Below are 21,263 nucleotides of genomic sequence, written 5' to 3'. Positions count from 1 at the left end.
ACTTTGACAGTACAGCATCTACTTAGTAGATTGGCCATCACATCACAATTCATCATTGGGAGTAATACTTCATTTGAAATCTTAAGACAATACGACAAGTTTTCAGTCCATTGTCACACATATGTGCTTGTTATTTAGTGTGTAAGAATGGCTTCCTTTCCAAAGGCAATTCCCTACTAAATTGTTTTGTCAGGAGTGGGATTTGAACCCACGGCTCCATTCAGAGACCAGAATTCCCTGTGGCAAGGAAGGAGATTCCCATGAGTCTGGAGTGGGATGAATGGCCGTATCTATACTTTGGTAAAAAACACATCAAACTACTGTTTTTTTTTAAAGGAGTTTGATGTGGTTGTTGTCACATCAATCTACTGCGTCCTTTAAAGGTCCTCATCAAGCCTCTTTTTAAAGTCTATTGCAATTGAGATGTCAGAGTCGACAACAGTAACAGCAGTAGTGCATCCAAGAAAGCTGTGTAGTGAATGGATGTTGAACCTTCAGTGAGGCAGGAGCCAACAAGGCTATTCACATCCTTGCAATGTGTTCAAAGATGAATGTCAGGAGTGGGATTAGAACCCATTCCTCCACTTGTAGACAAAATTTGCTTGCGCTTAAGTAGGAGTTTACCTTGACCCTGGCACCTTGGACATTTCAGCGATGCTGACATTGAGCGCCCTTATCTCGAAGATAACGTTCCAAAAATTTGTACAAAGTAAATCCTTTGGCAACCTTACACGAGCTGAAGTCTTTCCATTTATGTAAAATAAATATCAAGAGATGACTTTAACAGGTAATGATAAATTAGTGAAATAGTTGATGACTTTAACAGGTAATGATAAATCTGTGAAATAGTTGAAATGTTATGGTCACAGAGGGTTTAATTGTTCTTCTATGGGTTCCTGCAGAAGTAAACTTATGATAAAGATTTCACGGGTTTTAATGGCAATCAATCCATAAATCTTATTGTCAACTACGCCCAACGTGGGGCTCGAACCCACGACCCTGAGATTAAGAGTCTCATGCTCTACCGACTGAGCTAGCCGGGCTGATGTATTAAGAAAACCAAAAACATTACAGTTTTCAGTCTGTTAAGTTCATTTCTCAGTTTAATTTCTCAGTGAGTAGTCACAATTACTGTATAAGACATATGATACGGGGACAATATGCCTATATTTCATTCTGAACGTACTCAATACTTTGACAGTACAGCATCTACTTAGTAGATTGGCCATCACATCACAATTCATCATTGGGAGTAATACTTCATTTGAAATCTTAAGACAATACGACAAGTTTTCAGTCCATTGTCACACATATGTGCTTGTTATTTAGTGTGTAAGAATGGCTTCCTTTCCAAAGGCAATTCCCTACTAAATTGTTTTGTCAGGAGTGGGATTTGAACCCACGGCTCCATTCAGAGACCAGAATTCCCTGTGGACAAGGAAGGAGATTCCCATGAGTCTGGAGTGGGATGAATGGCCGTATCTATACTTTGGTAAAAAACACATCAAACTACTGTTTTTTTTTTTAAAGGAGTTTGATGTGGTTGTTGTCACATCAATCTACTGCGTCCTTTAAAGGTCCTCATCAAGCCTCTTTTTAAAGTCTATTGCAATTGAGATGTCAGAGTCGACAACAGTAACAGCAGTAGTGCATCCAAGAAAGCTGTGTAGTGAATGGATGTTGAACCTTCAGTGAGGCAGGAGCCAACAAGGCTATTCACATCCTTGCAATGTGTTCAAAGATAGGACAAACTGAATGTCAGGAGTGGGATTAGAACCCATTCCTCCACTTGTAGACAAAATTTGCTTGCGCTTAAGTAGGAGTTTACCTTGACCCTGGCACCTTGGACATTTCAGCGATGCTGACATTGAGCGCCCTTATCTCGAAGATAACGTTCCAAAAATTTGTACAAAGTAAATCCTTTGGCAACCTTACACGAGCTGAAGTCTTTCCATTTATGTAAAATAAATATCAAGAGATGACTTTAACAGGTAATGATAAATTAGTGAAATAGTTGATGACTTTAACAGGTAATGATAAATCTGTGAAATAGTTGAAATGTTATGGTCACAGAGGGTTTAATTGTTCTTCTATGGGTTCCTGCAGAAGGTAACTTATGATAAAGATTTCACGGGTTTTAATGGCAATCAATCCATAAATCTCATTGTCAACTACACCCAACGTGGGGCTCGAACCCACGACCCTGAGATTAAGAGTCTCATGCTCTACCGAATGAGCTAGCCGGGCTGATGTGTTAAGAAAACCAAAAACATTACAGTTTTTAGTCTGTTAAGTTCATTTCTCAGTTTAATTTCTCAGTGAGTAGTCACAATTACTGTATAAGACATATGATACGGGGACAATATGCCTATATTTCATTCTGAACGTACTCAATACTTTGACAGTACAGCATCTACTTAGTAGATTGGCCATCACATCACAATTCATCATTGGGAGTAATACTTCATTTGAAATCTTAAGACAATACGACAAGTTTTCAGTCCATTGTCACACATATGTGCTTGTTATTTAGTGTGTAAGAATGGCTTCCTTTCCAAAGGCAATTCCCTACTAAATTGTTTTGTCAGGAGTGGGATTTGAACCCACGGCTCCATTCAGAGACCAGAATTCCCTGTGGCAAGGAAGGAGATTCCCATGAGTCTGGAGTGGGATGAATGGCCGTATCTATACTTTGGTAAAAAACACATCAAACTACTGTTTTTTTTTTTAAAGGAGTTTGATGTGGTTGTTGTCACATCAATCTACTGCGTCCTTTAAAGGTCCTCATCAAGCCTCTTTTTAAAGTCTATTGCAATTGAGATGTCAGAGTCGACAACAGTAACAGCAGTAGTGCATCCAAGAAAGCTGTGTAGTGAATGGATGTTGAACCTTCAGTGAGGCAGGAGCCAACAAGGCTATTCACATCCTTGCAATGTGTTCAAAGATGAATGTCAGGAGTGGGATTAGAACCCATTCCTCCACTTGTAGACAAAATTTGCTTGCGCTTAAGTAGGAGTTTACCTTGACCCTGGCACCTTGGACATTTCAGCGATGCTGACATTGAGCGCCCTTATCTCGAAGATAACGTTCCAAAAATTAGTACAAAGTAAATCCTTTGGCAACCTTACACGAGCTGAAGTCTTTCCATTTATGTAAAATAAATATCAAGAGATGACTTTAACAGGTAATGATAAATTAGTGAAATAGTTGATGACTTTAACAGGTAATGATAAATCTGTGAAATAGTTGAAATGTTATGGTCACAGAGGGTTTAATTGTTCTTCTATGGGTTCCTGCAGAAGTAAACTTATGATAAAGATTTCACGGGTTTTAATGGCAATCAATCCATAAATCTCATTGTCAACTACGCCCAACGTGGGGCTCGAACCCACGACCCTGAGATTAAGAGTCTCATGATCTACCGACTGAGCTAGCCGGGCTGATGTATTAAGAAAACCAAAAACATTACAGTTTTTAGTCTGTTCAGTTCATTTCTCAGTTTAATTTCTCAGTGAGTAGTCACAATTACTGTATAAGACATATGATACGGGGACAATATGCCTATATTTCATTCTGAACGTACTCAATACTTTGACAGTACAGCATCTACTTAGTAGATTGGCCATCACATCACAATTCATCATTGGGAGTAATACTTCATTTGAAATCTTAAGACAATACGACAAGTTTTCAGTCCATTGTCACACATATGTGCTTGTTATTTAGTGTGTAAGAATGGCTTCCTTTCCAAAGGCAATTCCCTACTAAATTGTTTTGTCAGGAGTGGGATTTGAACCCACGGCTCCATTCAGAGACCAGAATTCCCTGTGGACAAGGAAGGAGATTCCCATGAGTCTGGAGTGGGATGAATGGCCGTATCTATACTTTGGTAAAAAACACATCAAACTACTGTTTTTTTTTTAAAGGAGTTTGATGTGGTTGTTGTCACATCAATCTACTGCGTCCTTTAAAGGTCCTCATCAAGCCTCTTTTTAAAGTCTATTGCAATTGAGATGTCAGAGTCGACAACAGTAACAGCAGTAGTGCATCCAAGAAAGCTGTGTAGTGAATGGATGTTGAACCTTCAGTGAGGCAGGAGCCAACAAGGCTATTCACATCCTTGCAATGTGTTCAAAGATAGGACAAACTGAATGTCAGGAGTGGGATTAGAACCCATTCCTCCACTTGTAGACAAAATTTGCTTGCGCTTAAGTAGGAGTTTACCTTGACCCTGGCACCTTGGACATTTCAGCGATGCTGACATTGAGCGCCCTTATCTCGAAGATAACGTTCCAAAAATTTGTACAAAGTAAATCCTTTGGCAACCTTACACGAGCTGAAGTCTTTCCATTTATGTAAAATAAATATCAAGAGATGACTTTAACAGGTAATGATAAATTAGTGAAATAGTTGATGACTTTAACAGGTAATGATAAATCTGTGAAATAGTTGAAATGTTATGGTCACAGAGGGTTTAATTGTTCTTCTATGGGTTCCTGCAGAAGTAAACTTATGATAAAGATTTCACGGGTTTTAATGGCAATCAATCCATAAATCTTATTGTCAACTACGCCCAACGTGGGGCTCGAACCCACGACCCTGAGATTAAGAGACTCATGATCTACCGACTGAGCTAGCCGGGCTGATGTATTAAGAAAACCAAAAACATTACAGTTTTTAGTCTGTTAAGGTCATTTCTCAGTTTAATTTCTCAGTGAGTAGTCACAATTACTGTATAAGACATATGATACGGGGACAATATGCCTATATTTCATTCTGAACGTACTCAATACTTTGACAGTACAGCATCTACTTAGTAGATTGGCCATCACATCACAATTCATCATTGGGAGTAATACTTCATTTGAAATCTTAAGACAATACAACAAGTTTTCAGTCCATTGTCACACATATGTGCTTGTTATTTAGTGTGTAAGAATGGCTTCCTTTCCAAAGGCAATTCCCTACTAAATTGTTTTGTCAGGAGTGGGATTTGAACCCACGGCTCCATTAAGAGACCAGAATTCCCTGTGGACAAGGAAGGAGATTCCCATGAGTCTGGAGTGGGATGAATGGCCGTATCTATACTTTGGTAAAAAACACATCAAACTACTGTTTTTTTTTTTAAAGGAGTTTGATGTGGTTGTTGTCACATCAATCTACTGCGTCCTTTAAAGGTCCTCATCAAGCCTCTTTTTAAAGTCTATTGCAATTGAGATGTCAGAGTCGACAACAGTAACAGCAGTAGTGCATCCAAGAAAGCTGTGTAGTGAATGGATGTTGAACCTTCAGTGAGGCAGGAGCCAACAAGGCTATTCACATCCTTGCAATGTGTTCAAAGATAGGACAAACTGAATGTCAGGAGTGGGATTAGAACCCATTTCTCCACTTGTAGACAAAATTTGCTTGCGCTTAAGTAGGAGTTTACCTTGACCCTGGCACCTTGGACATTTCAGCGATGCTGACATTGAGCGCCCTTATCTCGAAGATAACGTTCCATAAATTAGTACAAAGTAAATCCTTTGGCAACCTTACACGAGCTGAAGTCTTTCCATTTATGTAAAATAAATATCAAGAGATGACTTTAACAGGTAATGATAAATTAGTGAAATGGTTGATGACTTTAACAGGTAATGATAAATCTGTGAAATAGTTGAAATGTTATGGTCACAGAGGGTTTAATTGTTCTTCTATGGGTTCCTGCAGAAGGTAACTTATGATAAAGATTTCACGGGTTTTAATGGCAATCAATCCATAAATCTCATTGTCAACTACACCCAACGTGGGGCTCGAACCCACGACCCTGAGATTAAGAGTCTCATGCTCTACCGACTGAGCTAGCCGGGCTGATGTATTAAAAAACCTAAAACATCACAGTTTTTAGTCTGTTAAGTTCATTTCTCAGTTTAATTTCTCAGTGAGTAGTCACAATTACTGTATAAGACATATGATACGGGGACAATATGCCTATATTTCATTCTGAACGTACTCAATACTTTGACAGTACAGCATCTACTTAGTAGATTGGCCATCACATCACAATTCATCATTGGGAGTAATACTTCATTTGAAATCTTAAGACAATACGACAAGTTTTCAGTCCATTGTCACACATATGTGCTTGTTATTTAGTGTGTAAGAATGGCTTCCTTTCCAAAGGCAATTCCCTACTAAATTGTTTTGTCAGGAGTGGGATTTGAACCCACGGCTCCATTCAGAGACCAGAATTCCCTGTGGCAAGGAAGGAGATTCCCATGAGTCTGGAGTGGGATGAATGGCCGTATCTATACTTTGGTAAAAAACACATCAAACTACTGTTTTTTTTTTAAAGGAGTTTGATGTGGTTGTTGTCACATCAATCTACTGCGTCCTTTAAAGGTCCTCATCAAGCCTCTTTTTAAAGTCTATTGCAATTGAGATGTCAGAGTCGACAACAGTAACAGCAGTAGTGCATCCAAGAAAGCTGTGTAGTGAATGGATGTTGAACCTTCAGTGAGGCAGGAGCCAACAAGGCTATTCACATCCTTGCAATGTGTTCAAAGATGAATGTCAGGAGTGGGATTAGAACCCATTCCTCCACTTGTAGACAAAATTTGCTTGCGCTTAAGTAGGGTTTTAATGGCAATCAATCCATAAATCTTATTGTCAACTACGCCCAACGTGGGGCTCGAACCCACGACCCTGAGATTAAGAGTCTCATGCTCTACCGACTGAGCTAGCCGGGCTGATGTATTAAGAAAACCAAAAACATTACAGTTTTTAGTCTGTTAAGTTCATTTCTCAGTTTAATTTCTCAGTGAGTAGTCACAATTACTGTATAAGACATATGATACGGGGACAATATGCCTATATTTCATTCTGAACGTACTCAATACTTTGACAGTACAGCATCTACTTAGTAGATTGGCCATCACATCACAATTCATCATTGGGAGTAATACTTCATTTGAAATCTTAAGACAATACGACAAGTTTTCAGTCCATTGTCACACATATGTGCTTGTTATTTAGTGTGTAAGAATGGCTTCCTTTCCAAAGGCAATTCCCTACTAAATTGTTTTGTCAGGAGTGGGATTTGAACCCACGGCTCCATTCAGAGACCAGAATTCCCTGTGGACAAGGAAGGAGATTCCCATGAGTCTGGAGTGGGATGAATGGCCGTATCTATACTTTGGTAAAAAACACATCAAACTACTGTTTTTTTTTTAAAGGAGTTTGATGTGGTTGTTGTCACATCAATCTACTGCGTCCTTTAAAGGTCCTCATCAAGCCTCTTTTTAAAGTCTATTGCAATTGAGATGTCAGAGTCGACAACAGTAACAGCAGTAGTGCATCCAAGAAAGCTGTGTAGTGAATGGATGTTGAACCTTCAGTGAGGCAGGAGCCAACAAGGCTATTCACATCCTTGCAATGTGTTCAAAGATAGGACAAACTGAATGTCAGGAGTGGGATTAGAACCCATTCCTCCACTTGTAGACAAAATTTGCTTGCGCTTAAGTAGGAGTTTACCTTGACCCTGGCACCTTGGACATTTCAGCGATGCTGACATTGAGCGCCCTTATCTCGAAGATAACGTTCCAAAAATTTGTACAAAGTAAATCCTTTGGCAACCTTACACGAGCTGAAGTCTTTCCATTTATGTAAAATAAATATCAAGAGATGACTTTAACAGGTAATGATAAATTAGTGAAATAGTTGATGACTTTAACAGGTAATGATAAATCTGTGAAATAGTTGAAATGTTATGGTCACAGAGGGTTTAATTGTTCTTCTATGGGTTCCTGCAGAAGTAAACTTATGATAAAGATTTCACGGGTTTTAATGGCAATCAATCCATAAATCTTATTGTCAACTACGCCCAACGTGGGGCTCGAACCCACGACCCTGAGATTAAGAGTCTCATGCTCTACCGACTGAGCTAGCCGGGCTGATGTATTAAGAAAACCAAAAACATTACAGTTTTTAGTCTGTTAAGTTCATTTCTCAGTTTAATTTCTCAGTGAGTAGTCACAATTACTGTATAAGACATATGATACGGGGACAATATGCCTATATTTCATTCTGAACGTACTCAATACTTTGACAGTACAGCATCTACTTAGTAGATTGGCCATCACATCACAATTCATCATTGGGTGTAATACTTCATTTGAAATCTTAAGACAATACGACAAGTTTTCAGTCCATTGTCACACATATGTGCTTGTTATTTAGTGTGTAAGAATGGCTTCCTTTCCAAAGGCAATTCCCTACTAAATTGTTTTGTCAGGAGTGGGATTTGAACCCACGGCTCCATTCAGAGACCAGAATTCCCTGTGGCAAGGAAGGAGATTCCCATGAGTCTGGAGTGGGATGAATGGCCGTATCTATACTTTGGTAAAAAACACATCAAACTACTGTTTTTTTTTAAAGGAGTTTGATGTGGTTGTTGTCACATCAATCTACTGCGTCCTTTAAAGGTCCTCATCAAGCCTCTTTTTAAAGTCTATTGCAATTGAGATGTCAGAGTCGACAACAGTAACAGCAGTAGTGCATCCAAGAAAGCTGTGTAGTGAATGGATGTTGAACCTTCAGTGAGGCAGGAGCCAACAAGGCTATTCACATCCTTGCAATGTGTTCAAAGATGAATGTCAGGAGTGGGATTAGAACCCATTCCTCCACTTGTAGACAAAATTTGCTTGCGCTTAAGTAGGAGTTTACCTTGACCCTGGCACCTTGGACATTTCAGCGATGCTGACATTGAGCGCCCTTATCTCGAAGATAACGTTCCAAAAATTAGTACAAAGTAAATCCTTTGGCAACCTTACACGAGCTGAAGTCTTTCCATTTATGTAAAATAAATATCGAGAGATGACTTTAACAGGTAATGATAAATTAGTGAAATAGTTGATGACTTTAACAGGTAATGATAAATCTGTGAAATAGTTGAAATGTTATGGTCACAGAGGGTTTAATTGTTCTTCTATGGGTTCCTGCCGAAGTAAACTTATGATAAAGATTTCACGGGTTTTAATGGCAATCAATCCATAAATCTTATTGTCAACTACACCCAACGTGGGGCTCGAACCCACGACCCTGAGATTAAGAGTCTCATGATCTACCGACTGAGCTAGCCGGGCTGATGTATTAAGAAAACCAAAAACATTACAGTTTTTAGTCTGTTAAGTTCATTTCTCAGTTTAATTTCTCAGTGAGTAGTCACAATTACTGTATAAGACATATGATACGGGGACAATATGCCTATATTTCATTCTGAACGTACTCAATACTTTGACAGTACAGCATCTACTTAGTAGATTGGCCATCACATCACAATTCATCATTGGGAGTAATACTTCATTTGAAATCTTAAGACAATACGACAAGTTTTCAGTCCATTGTCACACATATGTGCTTGTTATTTAGTGTGTAAGAATGGCTTCCTTTCCAAAGGCAATTCCCTACTAAATTGTTTTGTCAGGAGTGGGATTTGAACCCACGGCTCCATTCAGAGACCAGAATTCCCTGTGGCAAGGAAGGAGATTCCCATGAGTCTGGAGTGGGATGAATGGCCGTATCTATACTTTGGTAAAAAACACATCAAACTACTGTTTTTTTTTAAAGGAGTTTGATGTGGTTGTTGTCACATCAATCTACTGCGTCCTTTAAAGGTCCTCATCAAGCCTCTTTTTAAAGTCTATTGCAATTGAGATGTCAGAGTCGACAACAGTAACAGCAGTAGTGCATCCAAGAAAGCTGTGTAGTGAATGGATGTTGAACCTTCAGTGAGGCAGGAGCCAACAAGGCTATTCACATCCTTGCAATGTGTTCAAAGATAGGACAAACTGAATGTCAGGAGTGGGATTAGAACCCATTCCTCCACTTGTAGACAAAATTTGCTTGCGCTTAAGTAGGAGTTTACCTTGACCCTGGCACCTTGGACATTTCAGCGATGCTGACATTGAGCGCCCTTATCTCGAAGATAACGTTCCAAAAATTAGTACAAAGTAAATCCTTTGGCAACCTTACACGAGCTGAAGTCTTTCCATTTATGTAAAATAAATATCAAGAGATGACTTTAACAGGTAATGATAAATTAGTGAAATAGTTGATGACTTTAACAGGTAATGATAAATCTGTGAAATAGTTGAAATGTTATGGTCACAGAGGGTTTAATTGTTCTTCTATGGGTTCCTGCAGAAGTAAACTTATGATAAAGATTTCACGGGTTTTAATGGCAATCAATCCATAAATCTTATTGTCAACTACGCCCAACGTGGGGCTCGAACCCAAGACCCTGAGATTAAGAGTCTCATGCTCTACCGAATGAGCTAGCCGGGCTGATGTATTAAGAAAACCAAAAACATTACAGTTTTTAGTCTGTTAAGTTCATTTCTCAGTTTAATTTCTCAGTGAGTAGTCACAATTACTGTATAAGACAAATGATACGGGGACAATATGCCTATATTTCATTCTGAACGTACTCAATACTTTGACAGTACAGCATCTACTTAGTAGATTGGCCATCACATCACAATTCATCATTGGGAGTAATACTTCATTTGAAATCTTAAGACAATACGACAAGTTTTCAGTCCATTGTCACACATATGTGCTTGTTATTTAGTGTGTAACAATGGCTTCCTTTCCAAAGGCAATTCCCTACTAAATTGTTTTGTCAGGAGTGGGATTTGAACCCACGGCTCCATTCAGAGACCAGAATTCCCTGTGGACAAGGAAGGAGATTCCCATGAGTCTGGAGTGGGATGAATGGCCGTATCTATACTTTGGTAAAAAACACATCAAACTACTGTTTTTTTTTTTAAAGGAGTTTGATGTGGTTGTTGTCACATCAATCTACTGCGTCCTTTAAAGGTCCTCATCAAGCCTCTTTTTAAAGTCTATTGCAATTGAGATGTCAGAGTCGACAACAGTAACAGCAGTAGTGCATCCAAGAAAGCTGTGTAGTGAATGGATGTTGAACCTTCAGTGAGGCAGGAGCCAACAAGGCTATTCACATCCTTGCAATGTGTTCAAAGATAGGACAAACTGAATGTCAGGAGTGGGATTAGAACCCATTCCTCCACTTGTAGACAAAATTTGCTTGCGCTTAAGTAGGAGTTTACCTTGACCCTGGCACCTTGGACATTTCAGCGATGCTGACATTGAGCGCCCTTATCTCGAAGATAACGTTCCAAAAATTAGTACAAAGTAAATCCTTTGGCAACCTTACACGAGCTGAAGTCTTTCCATTTATGTAAAATAAATATCAAGAGATGACTTTAACAGGTAATGATAAATTAGTGAAATAGTTGATGACTTTAACAGGTAATGATAAATCTGTGAAATAGTTGAAATGTTATGGTCACAGAGGGTTTAATTGTTCTTCTATGGGTTCCTGCAGAAGGTAACTTATGATAAAGATTTCACGGGTTTTAATGGCAATCAATCCATAAATCTCATTGTCAACTACACCCAACGTGGGGCTCGAACCCACGACCCTGAGATTAAGAGTCTCATGCTCTACCGACTGAGCTAGCCGGGCTGATGTATTAAAAAACCTAAAACATTACAGTTTTTAGTCTGTTAAGTTCATTTCTCAGTTTAATTTCTCAGTGAGTAGTCACAATTACTGTATAAGACATATGATACGGGGACAATATGCCTATATTTCATTCTGAACGTACTCAATACTTTGACAGTACAGCATCTACTTAGTAGATTGGCCATCACATCACAATTCATCATTGGGAGTAATACTTCATTTGAAATCTTAAGACAATACGACAAGTTTTCAGTCCATTGTCACACATATGTGCTTGTTATTTAGTGTGTAAGAATGGCTTCCTTTCCAAAGGCAATTCCCTACTAAATTGTTTTGTCAGGAGTGGGATTTGAACCCACGGCTCCATTCAGAGACCAGAATTCCCTGTGGCAAGGAAGGAGATTCCCATGAGTCTGGAGTGGGATGAATGGCCGTATCTATACTTTGGTAAAAAACACATCAAACTACTGTTTTTTTTTAAAGGAGTTTGATGTGGTTGTTGTCACATCAATCTACTGCGTCCTTTAAAGGTCCTCATCAAGCCTCTTTTTAAAGTCTATTGCAATTGAGATGTCAGAGTCGACAACAGTAACAGCAGTAGTGCATCCAAGAAAGCTGTGTAGTGAATGGATGTTGAACCTTCAGTGAGGCAGGAGCCAACAAGGTTATTCACATCCTTGCAATGTGTTCAAAGATAGGACAAACTGAATGTCAGGAGTGGGATTAGAACCCATTCCTCCACTTGTAGACAAAATTTGCTTGCGCTTAAGTAGGAGTTTACCTTGACCCTGGCACCTTGGACATTTCAGCGATGCTGACATTGAGCGCCCTTATCTCGAAGATAACGTTCCAAAAATTAGTACAAAGTAAATCCTTTGGCAACCTTACACGAGCTGAAGTCTTTCCATTTATGTAAAATAAATATCAAGAGATGACTTTAACAGGTAATGATAAATTAGTGAAATAGTTGATGACTTTAACAGGTAATGATAAATCTGTGAAATAGTTGAAATGTTATGGTCACAGAGGGTTTAATTGTTCTTCTATGGGTTCCTGCAGAAGTAAACTTATGATAAAGATTTCACGGGTTTTAATGGCAATCAATCCATAAATCTTATTGTCAACTACGCCCAACGTGGGGCTCGAACCCACGACCCTGAGATTAAGAGTCTCATGCTCTACCGAATGAGCTAGCCGGGCTGATGTATTAAGAAAACCAAAAACATTACAGTTTTTAGTCTGTTAAGTTCATTTCTCAGTTTAATTTCTCAGTGAGTAGTCACAATTACTGTATAAGACAAATGATACGGGGACAATATGCCTATATTTCATTCTGAACGTACTCAATACTTTGACAGTACAGCATCTACTTAGTAGATTGGCCATCACATCACAATTCATCATTGGGAGTAATACTTCATTTGAAATCTTAAGACAATACGACAAGTTTTCAGTCCATTGTCACACATATGTGCTTGTTATTTAGTGTGTAACAATGGCTTCCTTTCCAAAGGCAATTCCCTACTAAATTGTTTTGTCAGGAGTGGGATTTGAACCCACGGCTCCATTCAGAGACCAGAATTCCCTGTGGACAAGGAAGGAGATTCCCATGAGTCTGGAGTGGGATGAATGGCCGTATCTATACTTTGGTAAAAAACACATCAAACTACTGTTTTTTTTTAAAGGAGTTTGATGTGGTTGTTGTCACATCAATCTACTGCGTCCTTTAAAGGTCCTCATCAAGCCTCTTTTTAAAGTCTATTGCAATTGAGATGTCAGAGTCGACAACAGTAACAGCAGTAGTGCATCCAAGAAAGCTGTGTAGTGAATGGATGTTGAACCTTCAGTGAGGCAGGAGCCAACAAGGCTATTCACATCCTTGCAATGTGTTCAAAGATAGGACAAACTGAATGTCAGGAGTGGGATTAGAACCCATTCCACCACTTGTAGACAAAATTTGCTTGCGCTTAAGTAGGAGTTTACCTTGACCCTGGCACCTTGGACATTTCAGCGATGCTGACATTGAGCGCCCTTATCTCGAAGATAACGTTCCAAAAATTAGTACAAAGTAAATCCTTTGGCAACCTTACACGAGCTGAAGTCTTTCCATTTATGTAAAATAAATATCAAGAGATGACTTTAACAGGTAATGATAAATTAGTGAAATAGTTGATGACTTTAACAGGTAATGATAAATCTGTGAAATAGTTGAAATGTTATGGTCACAGAGGGTTTAATTGTTCTTCTATGGGTTCCTGCAGAAGTAAACTTATGATAAAGATTTCACGGGTTTTAATGGCAATCAATCCATAAATCTTATTGTCAACTACGCCCAACGTGGGGCTCGAACCCACGACCCTGAGATTAAGAGTCTCATGCTCTACCGAATGAGCTAGCCGGGCTGATGTATTAAGAAAACCAAAAACATTACAGTTTTTAGTCTGTTAAGTTCATTTCTCAGTTTAATTTCTCAGTGAGTAGTCACAATTACTGTATAAGACAAATGATACGGGGACAATATGCCTATATTTCATTCTGAACGTACTCAATACTTTGACAGTACAGCATCTACTTAGTAGATTGGCCATCACATCACAATTCATCATTGGGAGTAATACTTCATTTGAAATCTTAAGACAATACGACAAGTTTTCAGTCCATTGTCACACATATGTGCTTGTTATTTAGTGTGTAACAATGGCTTCCTTTCCAAAGGCAATTCCCTACTAAATTGTTTTGTCAGGAGTGGGATTTGAACCCACGGCTCCATTCAGAGACCAGAATTCCCTGTGGACAAGGAAGGAGATTCCCATGAGTCTGGAGTGGGATGAATGGCCGTATCTATACTTTGGTAAAAAACACATCAAACTACTGTTTTTTTTTTTAAAGGAGTTTGATGTGGTTGTTGTCACATCAATCTACTGCGTCCTTTAAAGGTCCTCATCAAGCCTCTTTTTAAAGTCTATTGCAATTGAGATGTCAGAGTCGACAACAGTAACAGCAGTAGTGCATCCAAGAAAGCTGTGTAGTGAATGGATGTTGAACCTTCAGTGAGGCAGGAGCCAACAAGGCTATTCACATCCTTGCAATGTGTTCAAAGATAGGACAAACTGAATGTCAGGAGTGGGATTAGAACCCATTCCTCCACTTGTAGACAAAATTTGCTTGCGCTTAAGTAGGAGTTTACCTTGACCCTGGCACCTTGGACATTTCAGCGATGCTGACATTGAGCGCCCTTATCTCGAAGATAACGTTCCAAAAATTAGTACAAAGTAAATCCTTTGGCAACCTTACACGAGCTGAAGTCTTTCCATTTATGTAAAATAAATATCAAGAGATGACTTTAACAGGTAATGATAAATTAGTGAAATAGTTGATGACTTTAACAGGTAATGATAAATCTGTGAAATAGTTGAAATGTTATGGTCACAGAGGGTTTAATTGTTCTTCTATGGGTTCCTGCAGAAGGTAACTTATGATAAAGATTTCACGGGTTTTAATGGCAATCAATCCATAAATCTCATTGTCAACTACACCCAACGTGGGGCTCGAACCCACGACCCTGAGATTAAGAGTCTCATGCTCTACCGACTGAGCTAGCCGGGCTGATGTATTAAAAAACCTAAAACATTACAATTTTTAGTCTGTTAAGTTCATTTCTCAGTTTAATTTCTCAGTGAGTAGTCACAATTACTGTATAAGACATATGATACGGGGACAATATGCCTATATTTCATTCTGAACGTACTCAATACTTTGACAGTACAGCATCTACTTAGTAGATTGGCCATCACATCACAATTCATCATTGGGAGTAATACTTCATTTGAAATCTTAAGACAATACGACAAGTTTTCAGTCCATTGTCACACATATGTGCTTGTTATTTAGTGTGTAAGAATGGCTTCCTTTCCAAAGGCAATTCCCTACTAAATTGTTTTGTCAGGAGTGGGATTTGAACCCACGGCTCCATTCAGAGACCAGAATTCCCTGTGGCAAGGAAGGAGATTCCCATGAGTCTGGAGTGGGATGAATGGCCGTATCTATACTTTGGTAAAAAACACATCAAACTACTGTTTTTTTTTTTAAAGGAGTTTGATGTGGTTGTTGTCACATCAATCTACTGCGTCCTTTAAAGGTCCTCATCAAGCCTCTTTTTAAAGTCTATTGCAATTGAGATGTCAGAGTCGACAACAGTAACAGCAGTAGTGCATCCAAGAAAGCTGTGTAGTGAATGGATGTTGAACCTTCAGTGAGGCAGGAGCCAACAAGGCTATTCACATCCTTGCAATGTGTTCAAAGATGAATGTCAGGAGTGGGATTAGAACCCATTCCTCCACTTGTAGACAAAATTTGCTTGCGCTTAAGTAGGAGTTTACCTTGACCCTGGCACCTTGGACATTTCAGCGATGCTGACATTGAGCGCCCTTATCTCGAAGATAACGTTCCAAAAATTAGTACAAAGTAAATCCTTTGGCAACCTTACACGAGCTGAAGTCTTTCCATTTATGTAAAATAAATATCAAGAGATGACTTTAACAGGTAATGATAAATTAGTGAAATAGTTGATGACTTTAACAGGTAATGATAAATCTGTGAAATAGTTGAAATGTTATGGTCACAGAGGGTTTAATTGTTCTTCTATGGGTTCCTGCAGAAGTAAACTTATGATAAAGATTTCACGGGTTTTAATGGCAATCAATCCATAAATCTTATTGTCAACTACGCCCAACGTGGGGCTCGAACCCACGACCCTGAGATTAAGAGTCTCATGATCTACCGACTGAGCTAGCCGGGCTGATGTATTAAGAAAACCAAAAACATTACAGTTTTTAGTCTGTTAAGTTCATTTCTCAGTTTAATTTCTCAGTGAGTAGTCACAATTACTGTATAAGACATATGATACGGGGACAATATGCCTATATTTCATTCTGAACGTACTCAATACTTTGACAGTACAGCATCTACTTAGTAGATTGGCCATCACATCACAATTCATCATTGGGAGTAATACTTCATTTGAAATCTTAAGACAATACGACAAGTTTTCAGTCCATTGTCACACATATGTGCTTGTTATTTAGTGTGTAAGAATGGCTTCCTTTCCAAAGGCAATTCCCTACTAAATTGTTTTGTCAGGAGTGGGATTTGAACCCACGGCTCCATTCAGAGACCAGAATTCCCTGTGGACAAGGAAGGAGATTCCCATGAGTCTGGAGTGGGATGAATGGCCGTATCTATACTTTGGTAAAAAACACATCAAACTACTGTTTTTTTTTAAAGGAGTTTGATGTGGTTGTTGTCACATCAATCTACTGCGTCCTTTAAAGGTCCTCATCAAGCCTCTTTTTAAAGTCTATTGCAATTGAGATGTCAGAGTCGACAACAGTAACAGCAGTAGTGCATCCAAGAAAGCTGTGTAGTGAATGGATGTTGAACCTTCAGTGAGGCAGGAGCCAACAAGGCTATTCACATCCTTGCAATGTGTTCAAAGATGAATGTCAGGAGTGGGATTAGAACCCATTCCTCCACTTGTAGACAAAATTTGCTTGCGCTTAAGTAGGAGTTTACCTTGACCCTGGCACCTTGGACATTTCAGCGATGCTGACATTGAGCGCCCTTATCTCGAAGATAACGTTCCAAAAATTAGTACAAAGTAAATCCTTTGGCAACCTTACACGAGCTGAAGTCTTTCCATTTATGTAAAATAAATATCAAGAGATGACTTTAACAGGTAATGATAAATTAGTGAAATAGTTGATGACTTTAACAGGTAATGATAAATCTGTGAAATAGTTGAAATGTTATGGTCACAGAGGGTTTAATTGTTCTTCTATGGGTTCCTGCAGAAGTAAACTTATGATAAAGATTTCACGGGTTTTAATGGCAATCAATCCATAAATATTATTGTCAACTACGCCCAACGTGGGGCTCGAACCCACGACCCTGAGATTAAGAGTCTCATTATCTACCGACTGAGCTAGCCGGGCTGATGTATTAAGAAAACCAAAAACATTACAGTTTTTAGTCTGTTAAGTTCATTTCTCAGTTTAATTTCTCAGTGAGTAGTCACAATTACTGTATAAGACATATGATACGGGGACAATATGCCTATATTTCATTCTGAACGTACTCAATACTTTGACAGTACAGCATCTACTTAGTAGATTGGCCATCACATCACAATTCATCATTGGGAGTAATACTTCATTTGAAATCTTAAGACAATACGACAAGTTTTCAGTCCATTGTCACACATATGTGCTTGTTATTTAGTGTGTAAGAATGGCTTCCTTTCCAAAGGCAATTCCCTACTAAATTGTTTTGTCAGGAGTGGGATTTGAACCCACGGCTCCATTCAGAGACCAGAATTCCCTGTGGCAAGGAAGGAGATTCCCATGAGTCTGGAGTGGGATGAATGGCCGTATCTATACTTTGGTAAAAAACACATCAAACTACTGTTTTTTTTTAAAGGAGTTTGATGTGGTTGTTGTCACATCAATCTACTGCGTCCTTTAAAGGTCCTCATCAAGCCTCTTTTTAAAGTCTATTGCAATTGAGATGTCAGAGTCGACAACAGTAACAGCAGTAGTGCATCCAAGAAAGCTGTGTAGTGAATGGATGTTGAACCTTCAGTGAGGCAGGAGCCAACAAGGCTATTCACATCCTTGCAATGTGTTCAAAGATAGGACAAACTGAATGTCAGGAGTGGGATTAGAACCCATTCCTCCACTTGTAGACAAAATTTGCTTGCGCTTAAGTAGGAGTTTACCTTGACCCTGGCACCTTGGACATTTCAGCGATGCTGACATTGAGCGCCCTTATCTCGAAGATAACGTTCCAAAAATTTGTACAAAGTAAATCCTTTGGCAACCTTACACGAGCTGAAGTCTTTCCATTTATGTAAAATAAATATCAAGAGATGACTTTAACAGGTAATGATAAATTAGTGAAATAGTTGATGACTTTAACAGGTAATGATAAATCTGTGAAATAGTTGAAATGTTATGGTCACAGAGGGTTTAATTGTTCTTCTATGGGTTCCTGCAGAAGTAAACTTATGATAAAGATTTCACGGGTTTTAATGGCAATCAATCCATAAATCTTATTGTCAACTACGCCCAACGTGGGGCTCGAACCCACGACCCTGAGATTAAGAGTCTCATGCTCTACCGAATGAGCTAGCCGGGCTGATGTATTAAGAAAACCAAAAACATTACAGTTTTTAGTCTGTTAAGTTCATTTCTCAGTTTAATTTCTCAGTGAGTAGTCACAATTACTGTATAAGACATATGATACGGGGACAATATGCCTATATTTCATTCTGAACGTACTCAATACTTTGACAGTACAGCATCTACTTAGTAGATTGGCCATCACATCACAATTCATCATTGGGAGTAATACTTCATTTGAAATCTTAAGACAATACGACAAGTTTTCAGTCCATTGTCACACATATGTGCTTGTTATTTAGTGTGTAACAATGGCTTCCTTTCCAAAGGCAATTCCCTACTAAATTGTTTTGTCAGGAGTGGGATTTGAACCCACGGCTCCATTCAGAGACCAGAATTCCCTGTGGCAAGGAAGGAGATTCCCATGAGTCTGGAGTGGGATGAATGGCCGTATCTATACTTTGGTAAAAAACACATCAAACTACTGTTTTTTTTTTTAAAGGAGTTTGATGTGGTTGTTGTCACATCAATCTACTGCGTCCTTTAAAGGTCCTCATCAAGCCTCTTTTTAAAGTCTATTGCAATTGAGATGTCAGAGTCGACAACAGTAACAGCAGTAGTGCATCCAAGAAAGCTGTGTAGTGAATGGATGTTGAACCTTCAGTGAGGCAGGAGCCAACAAGGCTATTCACATCCTTGCAATGTGTTCAAAGATGAATGTCAGGAGTGGGATTAGAACCCATTCCTCCACTTGTAGACAAAATTTGCTTGCGCTTAAGTAGGAGTTTACCTTGACCCTGGCACCTTGGACATTTCAGCGATGCTGACATTGAGCGCCCTTATCTCGAAGATAACGTTCCAAAAATTAGTACAAAGTAAATCCTTTGGCAACCTTACACGAGCTGAAGTCTTTCCATTTATGTAAAATAAATATCAAGAGATGACTTTAACAGGTAATGATAAATTAGTGAAATAGTTGATGACTTTAACAGGTAATGATAAATCTGTGAAATAGTTGAAATGTTATGGTCACAGAGGGTTTAATTGTTCTTCTATGGGTTCCTGCAGAAGTAAACTTATGATAAAGATTTCACGGGTTTTAATGGCAATCAATCCATAAATCTCATTGTCAACTACGCCCAACGTGGGGCTCGAACCCACGACCCTGAGATTAAGAGTCTCATGATCTACCGACTGAGCTAGCCGGGCTGATGAATGAAAACCAAAAACATTACAGTTTTTAGTCTGTTAAGTTCATTTCTCAGTTTAATTTCTCAGTGAGTAGTCACAATTACTGTATAAGACATATGATACGGGGACAATATGCCTATATTTCATTCTGAACGTACTCAATACTTTGACAGTACAGCATCTACTTAGTAGATTGGCCATCACATCACAATTCATCATTGGGAGTAATACTTCATTTGAAATCTTAAGACAATACGACAAGTTTTCAGTCCATTGTCACACATATGTGCTTGTTATTTAGTGTGTAACAATGGCTTCCTTTCCAAAGGCAATTCCCTACTAAATTGTTTTGTCAGGAGTGGGATTTGAACCCACGGCTCCATTCAGAGACCAGAATTCCCTGTGGACAAGGAAGGAGATTCCCATGAGTCTGGAGTGGGATGAATGGCCGTATCTATACTTTGGTAAAAAACACATCAAACTACTGTTTTTTTTTTTAAAGGAGTTTGATGTGGTTGTTGTCACATCAATCTACTGCGTCCTTTAAAGGTCCTCATCAAGCCTCTTTTTAAAGTCTATTGCAATTGAGATGTCAGAGTCGACAACAGTAACAGCAGTAGTGCATCCAAGAAAGCTGTGTAGTGAATGGATGTTGAACCTTCAGTGAGGCAGGAGCCAACAAGGCTATTCACATCCTTGCAATGTGTTCAAAGATAGGACAAGCTGAATGTCAGGAGTGGGATTAGAACCCATTCCTCCACTTGTAGACAAAATTTGCTTGCGCTTAAGTAGGAGTTTACCTTGACCCTGGCACCTTGGACATTTCAGCGATGCTGACATTGAGCGCCCTTATCTCGAAGATAACGTTCCAAAAATTAGTACAAAGTAAATCCTTTGGCAACCTTACACGAGCTGAAGTCTTTCCATTTATGTAAAATAAATATCAAGAGATGACTTTAACAGGTAATGATAAATTAGTGAAATAGTTGATGACTTTAACAGGTAATGATAAATCTGTGAAATAGTTGAAATGTTATGGTCACAGAGGGTTTAATTGTTCTTCTATGGGTTCCTGCAGAAGTAAACTTATGATAAAGATTTCACGGGTTTTAATGGCAATCAATCCATAAATCTTATTGTCAACTACGCCCAACGTGGGGCTCGAACTCACGACCCTGAGATTAAGAGTCTCATGCTCTACCGACTGAGCTAGCCGGGCTGATGTATTAAGAAAACCAAAAACATTACAGTTTTCAGTCTGTTAAGTTCATTTCTCAGTTTAATTTCTCAGTGAGTAGTCACAATTACAGTATAAGACATATGATACGGGGACAATATGCCTATATTTCATTCTGAACGTACTCAATACTTTG

The 21,263-nt window shown here is 38.9% G+C and overlaps 1 protein-coding gene and 18 non-coding genes across 21 annotated transcripts in view; all 19 read right to left on the bottom strand.

Annotated features, from left to right (window-relative positions):
- Positions 1–21,263, bottom strand: part of LOC140367233 (ninjurin-2-like) — a 208,302-nt gene that overhangs the window by 147,807 nt on the left and 39,232 nt on the right. The gene's annotated exons all lie outside the window — the stretch shown is intronic.
- On the bottom strand, positions 971–1,043 carry trnak-cuu (transfer RNA lysine (anticodon CUU)). Its single transcript has one exon. It is a non-coding gene; the product is annotated as a tRNA-Lys (tRNA).
- trnak-cuu (transfer RNA lysine (anticodon CUU)) lies at positions 2,175–2,247 on the bottom strand. The gene has a single exon. It is a non-coding gene; the product is annotated as a tRNA-Lys (tRNA).
- On the bottom strand, positions 3,368–3,440 carry trnak-cuu (transfer RNA lysine (anticodon CUU)). Its single transcript has one exon. It is a non-coding gene; the product is annotated as a tRNA-Lys (tRNA).
- On the bottom strand, positions 4,571–4,643 carry trnak-cuu (transfer RNA lysine (anticodon CUU)). The gene has a single exon. It is a non-coding gene; the product is annotated as a tRNA-Lys (tRNA).
- trnak-cuu (transfer RNA lysine (anticodon CUU)) lies at positions 5,775–5,847 on the bottom strand. Its single transcript has one exon. It is a non-coding gene; the product is annotated as a tRNA-Lys (tRNA).
- On the bottom strand, positions 6,653–6,725 carry trnak-cuu (transfer RNA lysine (anticodon CUU)). Its single transcript has one exon. It is a non-coding gene; the product is annotated as a tRNA-Lys (tRNA).
- trnak-cuu (transfer RNA lysine (anticodon CUU)) lies at positions 7,856–7,928 on the bottom strand. The gene has a single exon. It is a non-coding gene; the product is annotated as a tRNA-Lys (tRNA).
- trnak-cuu (transfer RNA lysine (anticodon CUU)) lies at positions 9,047–9,119 on the bottom strand. The gene has a single exon. It is a non-coding gene; the product is annotated as a tRNA-Lys (tRNA).
- On the bottom strand, positions 10,248–10,320 carry trnak-cuu (transfer RNA lysine (anticodon CUU)). Its single transcript has one exon. It is a non-coding gene; the product is annotated as a tRNA-Lys (tRNA).
- trnak-cuu (transfer RNA lysine (anticodon CUU)) lies at positions 11,452–11,524 on the bottom strand. Its single transcript has one exon. It is a non-coding gene; the product is annotated as a tRNA-Lys (tRNA).
- On the bottom strand, positions 12,652–12,724 carry trnak-cuu (transfer RNA lysine (anticodon CUU)). The gene has a single exon. It is a non-coding gene; the product is annotated as a tRNA-Lys (tRNA).
- trnak-cuu (transfer RNA lysine (anticodon CUU)) lies at positions 13,854–13,926 on the bottom strand. Its single transcript has one exon. It is a non-coding gene; the product is annotated as a tRNA-Lys (tRNA).
- On the bottom strand, positions 15,058–15,130 carry trnak-cuu (transfer RNA lysine (anticodon CUU)). The gene has a single exon. It is a non-coding gene; the product is annotated as a tRNA-Lys (tRNA).
- On the bottom strand, positions 16,250–16,322 carry trnak-cuu (transfer RNA lysine (anticodon CUU)). The gene has a single exon. It is a non-coding gene; the product is annotated as a tRNA-Lys (tRNA).
- Positions 17,442–17,514, bottom strand: trnak-cuu (transfer RNA lysine (anticodon CUU)). Its single transcript has one exon. It is a non-coding gene; the product is annotated as a tRNA-Lys (tRNA).
- trnak-cuu (transfer RNA lysine (anticodon CUU)) lies at positions 18,643–18,715 on the bottom strand. Its single transcript has one exon. It is a non-coding gene; the product is annotated as a tRNA-Lys (tRNA).
- Positions 19,836–19,908, bottom strand: trnak-cuu (transfer RNA lysine (anticodon CUU)). The gene has a single exon. It is a non-coding gene; the product is annotated as a tRNA-Lys (tRNA).
- trnak-cuu (transfer RNA lysine (anticodon CUU)) lies at positions 21,037–21,109 on the bottom strand. Its single transcript has one exon. It is a non-coding gene; the product is annotated as a tRNA-Lys (tRNA).

The sequence above is a fragment of the Eucyclogobius newberryi genome, unplaced genomic scaffold (assembly GCF_026437365.1).
Source record: "Eucyclogobius newberryi isolate DKJ021-1_F unplaced genomic scaffold, fEucNew1.0.hap1 SCAF_2, whole genome shotgun sequence".
Classification (NCBI taxonomy): Eukaryota; Metazoa; Chordata; class Actinopteri; order Gobiiformes; family Gobiidae; genus Eucyclogobius; species Eucyclogobius newberryi.
Note: the sequence above shows the minus strand (reverse complement) of the source record. Positions and strands in the feature narration are given on the sequence as shown.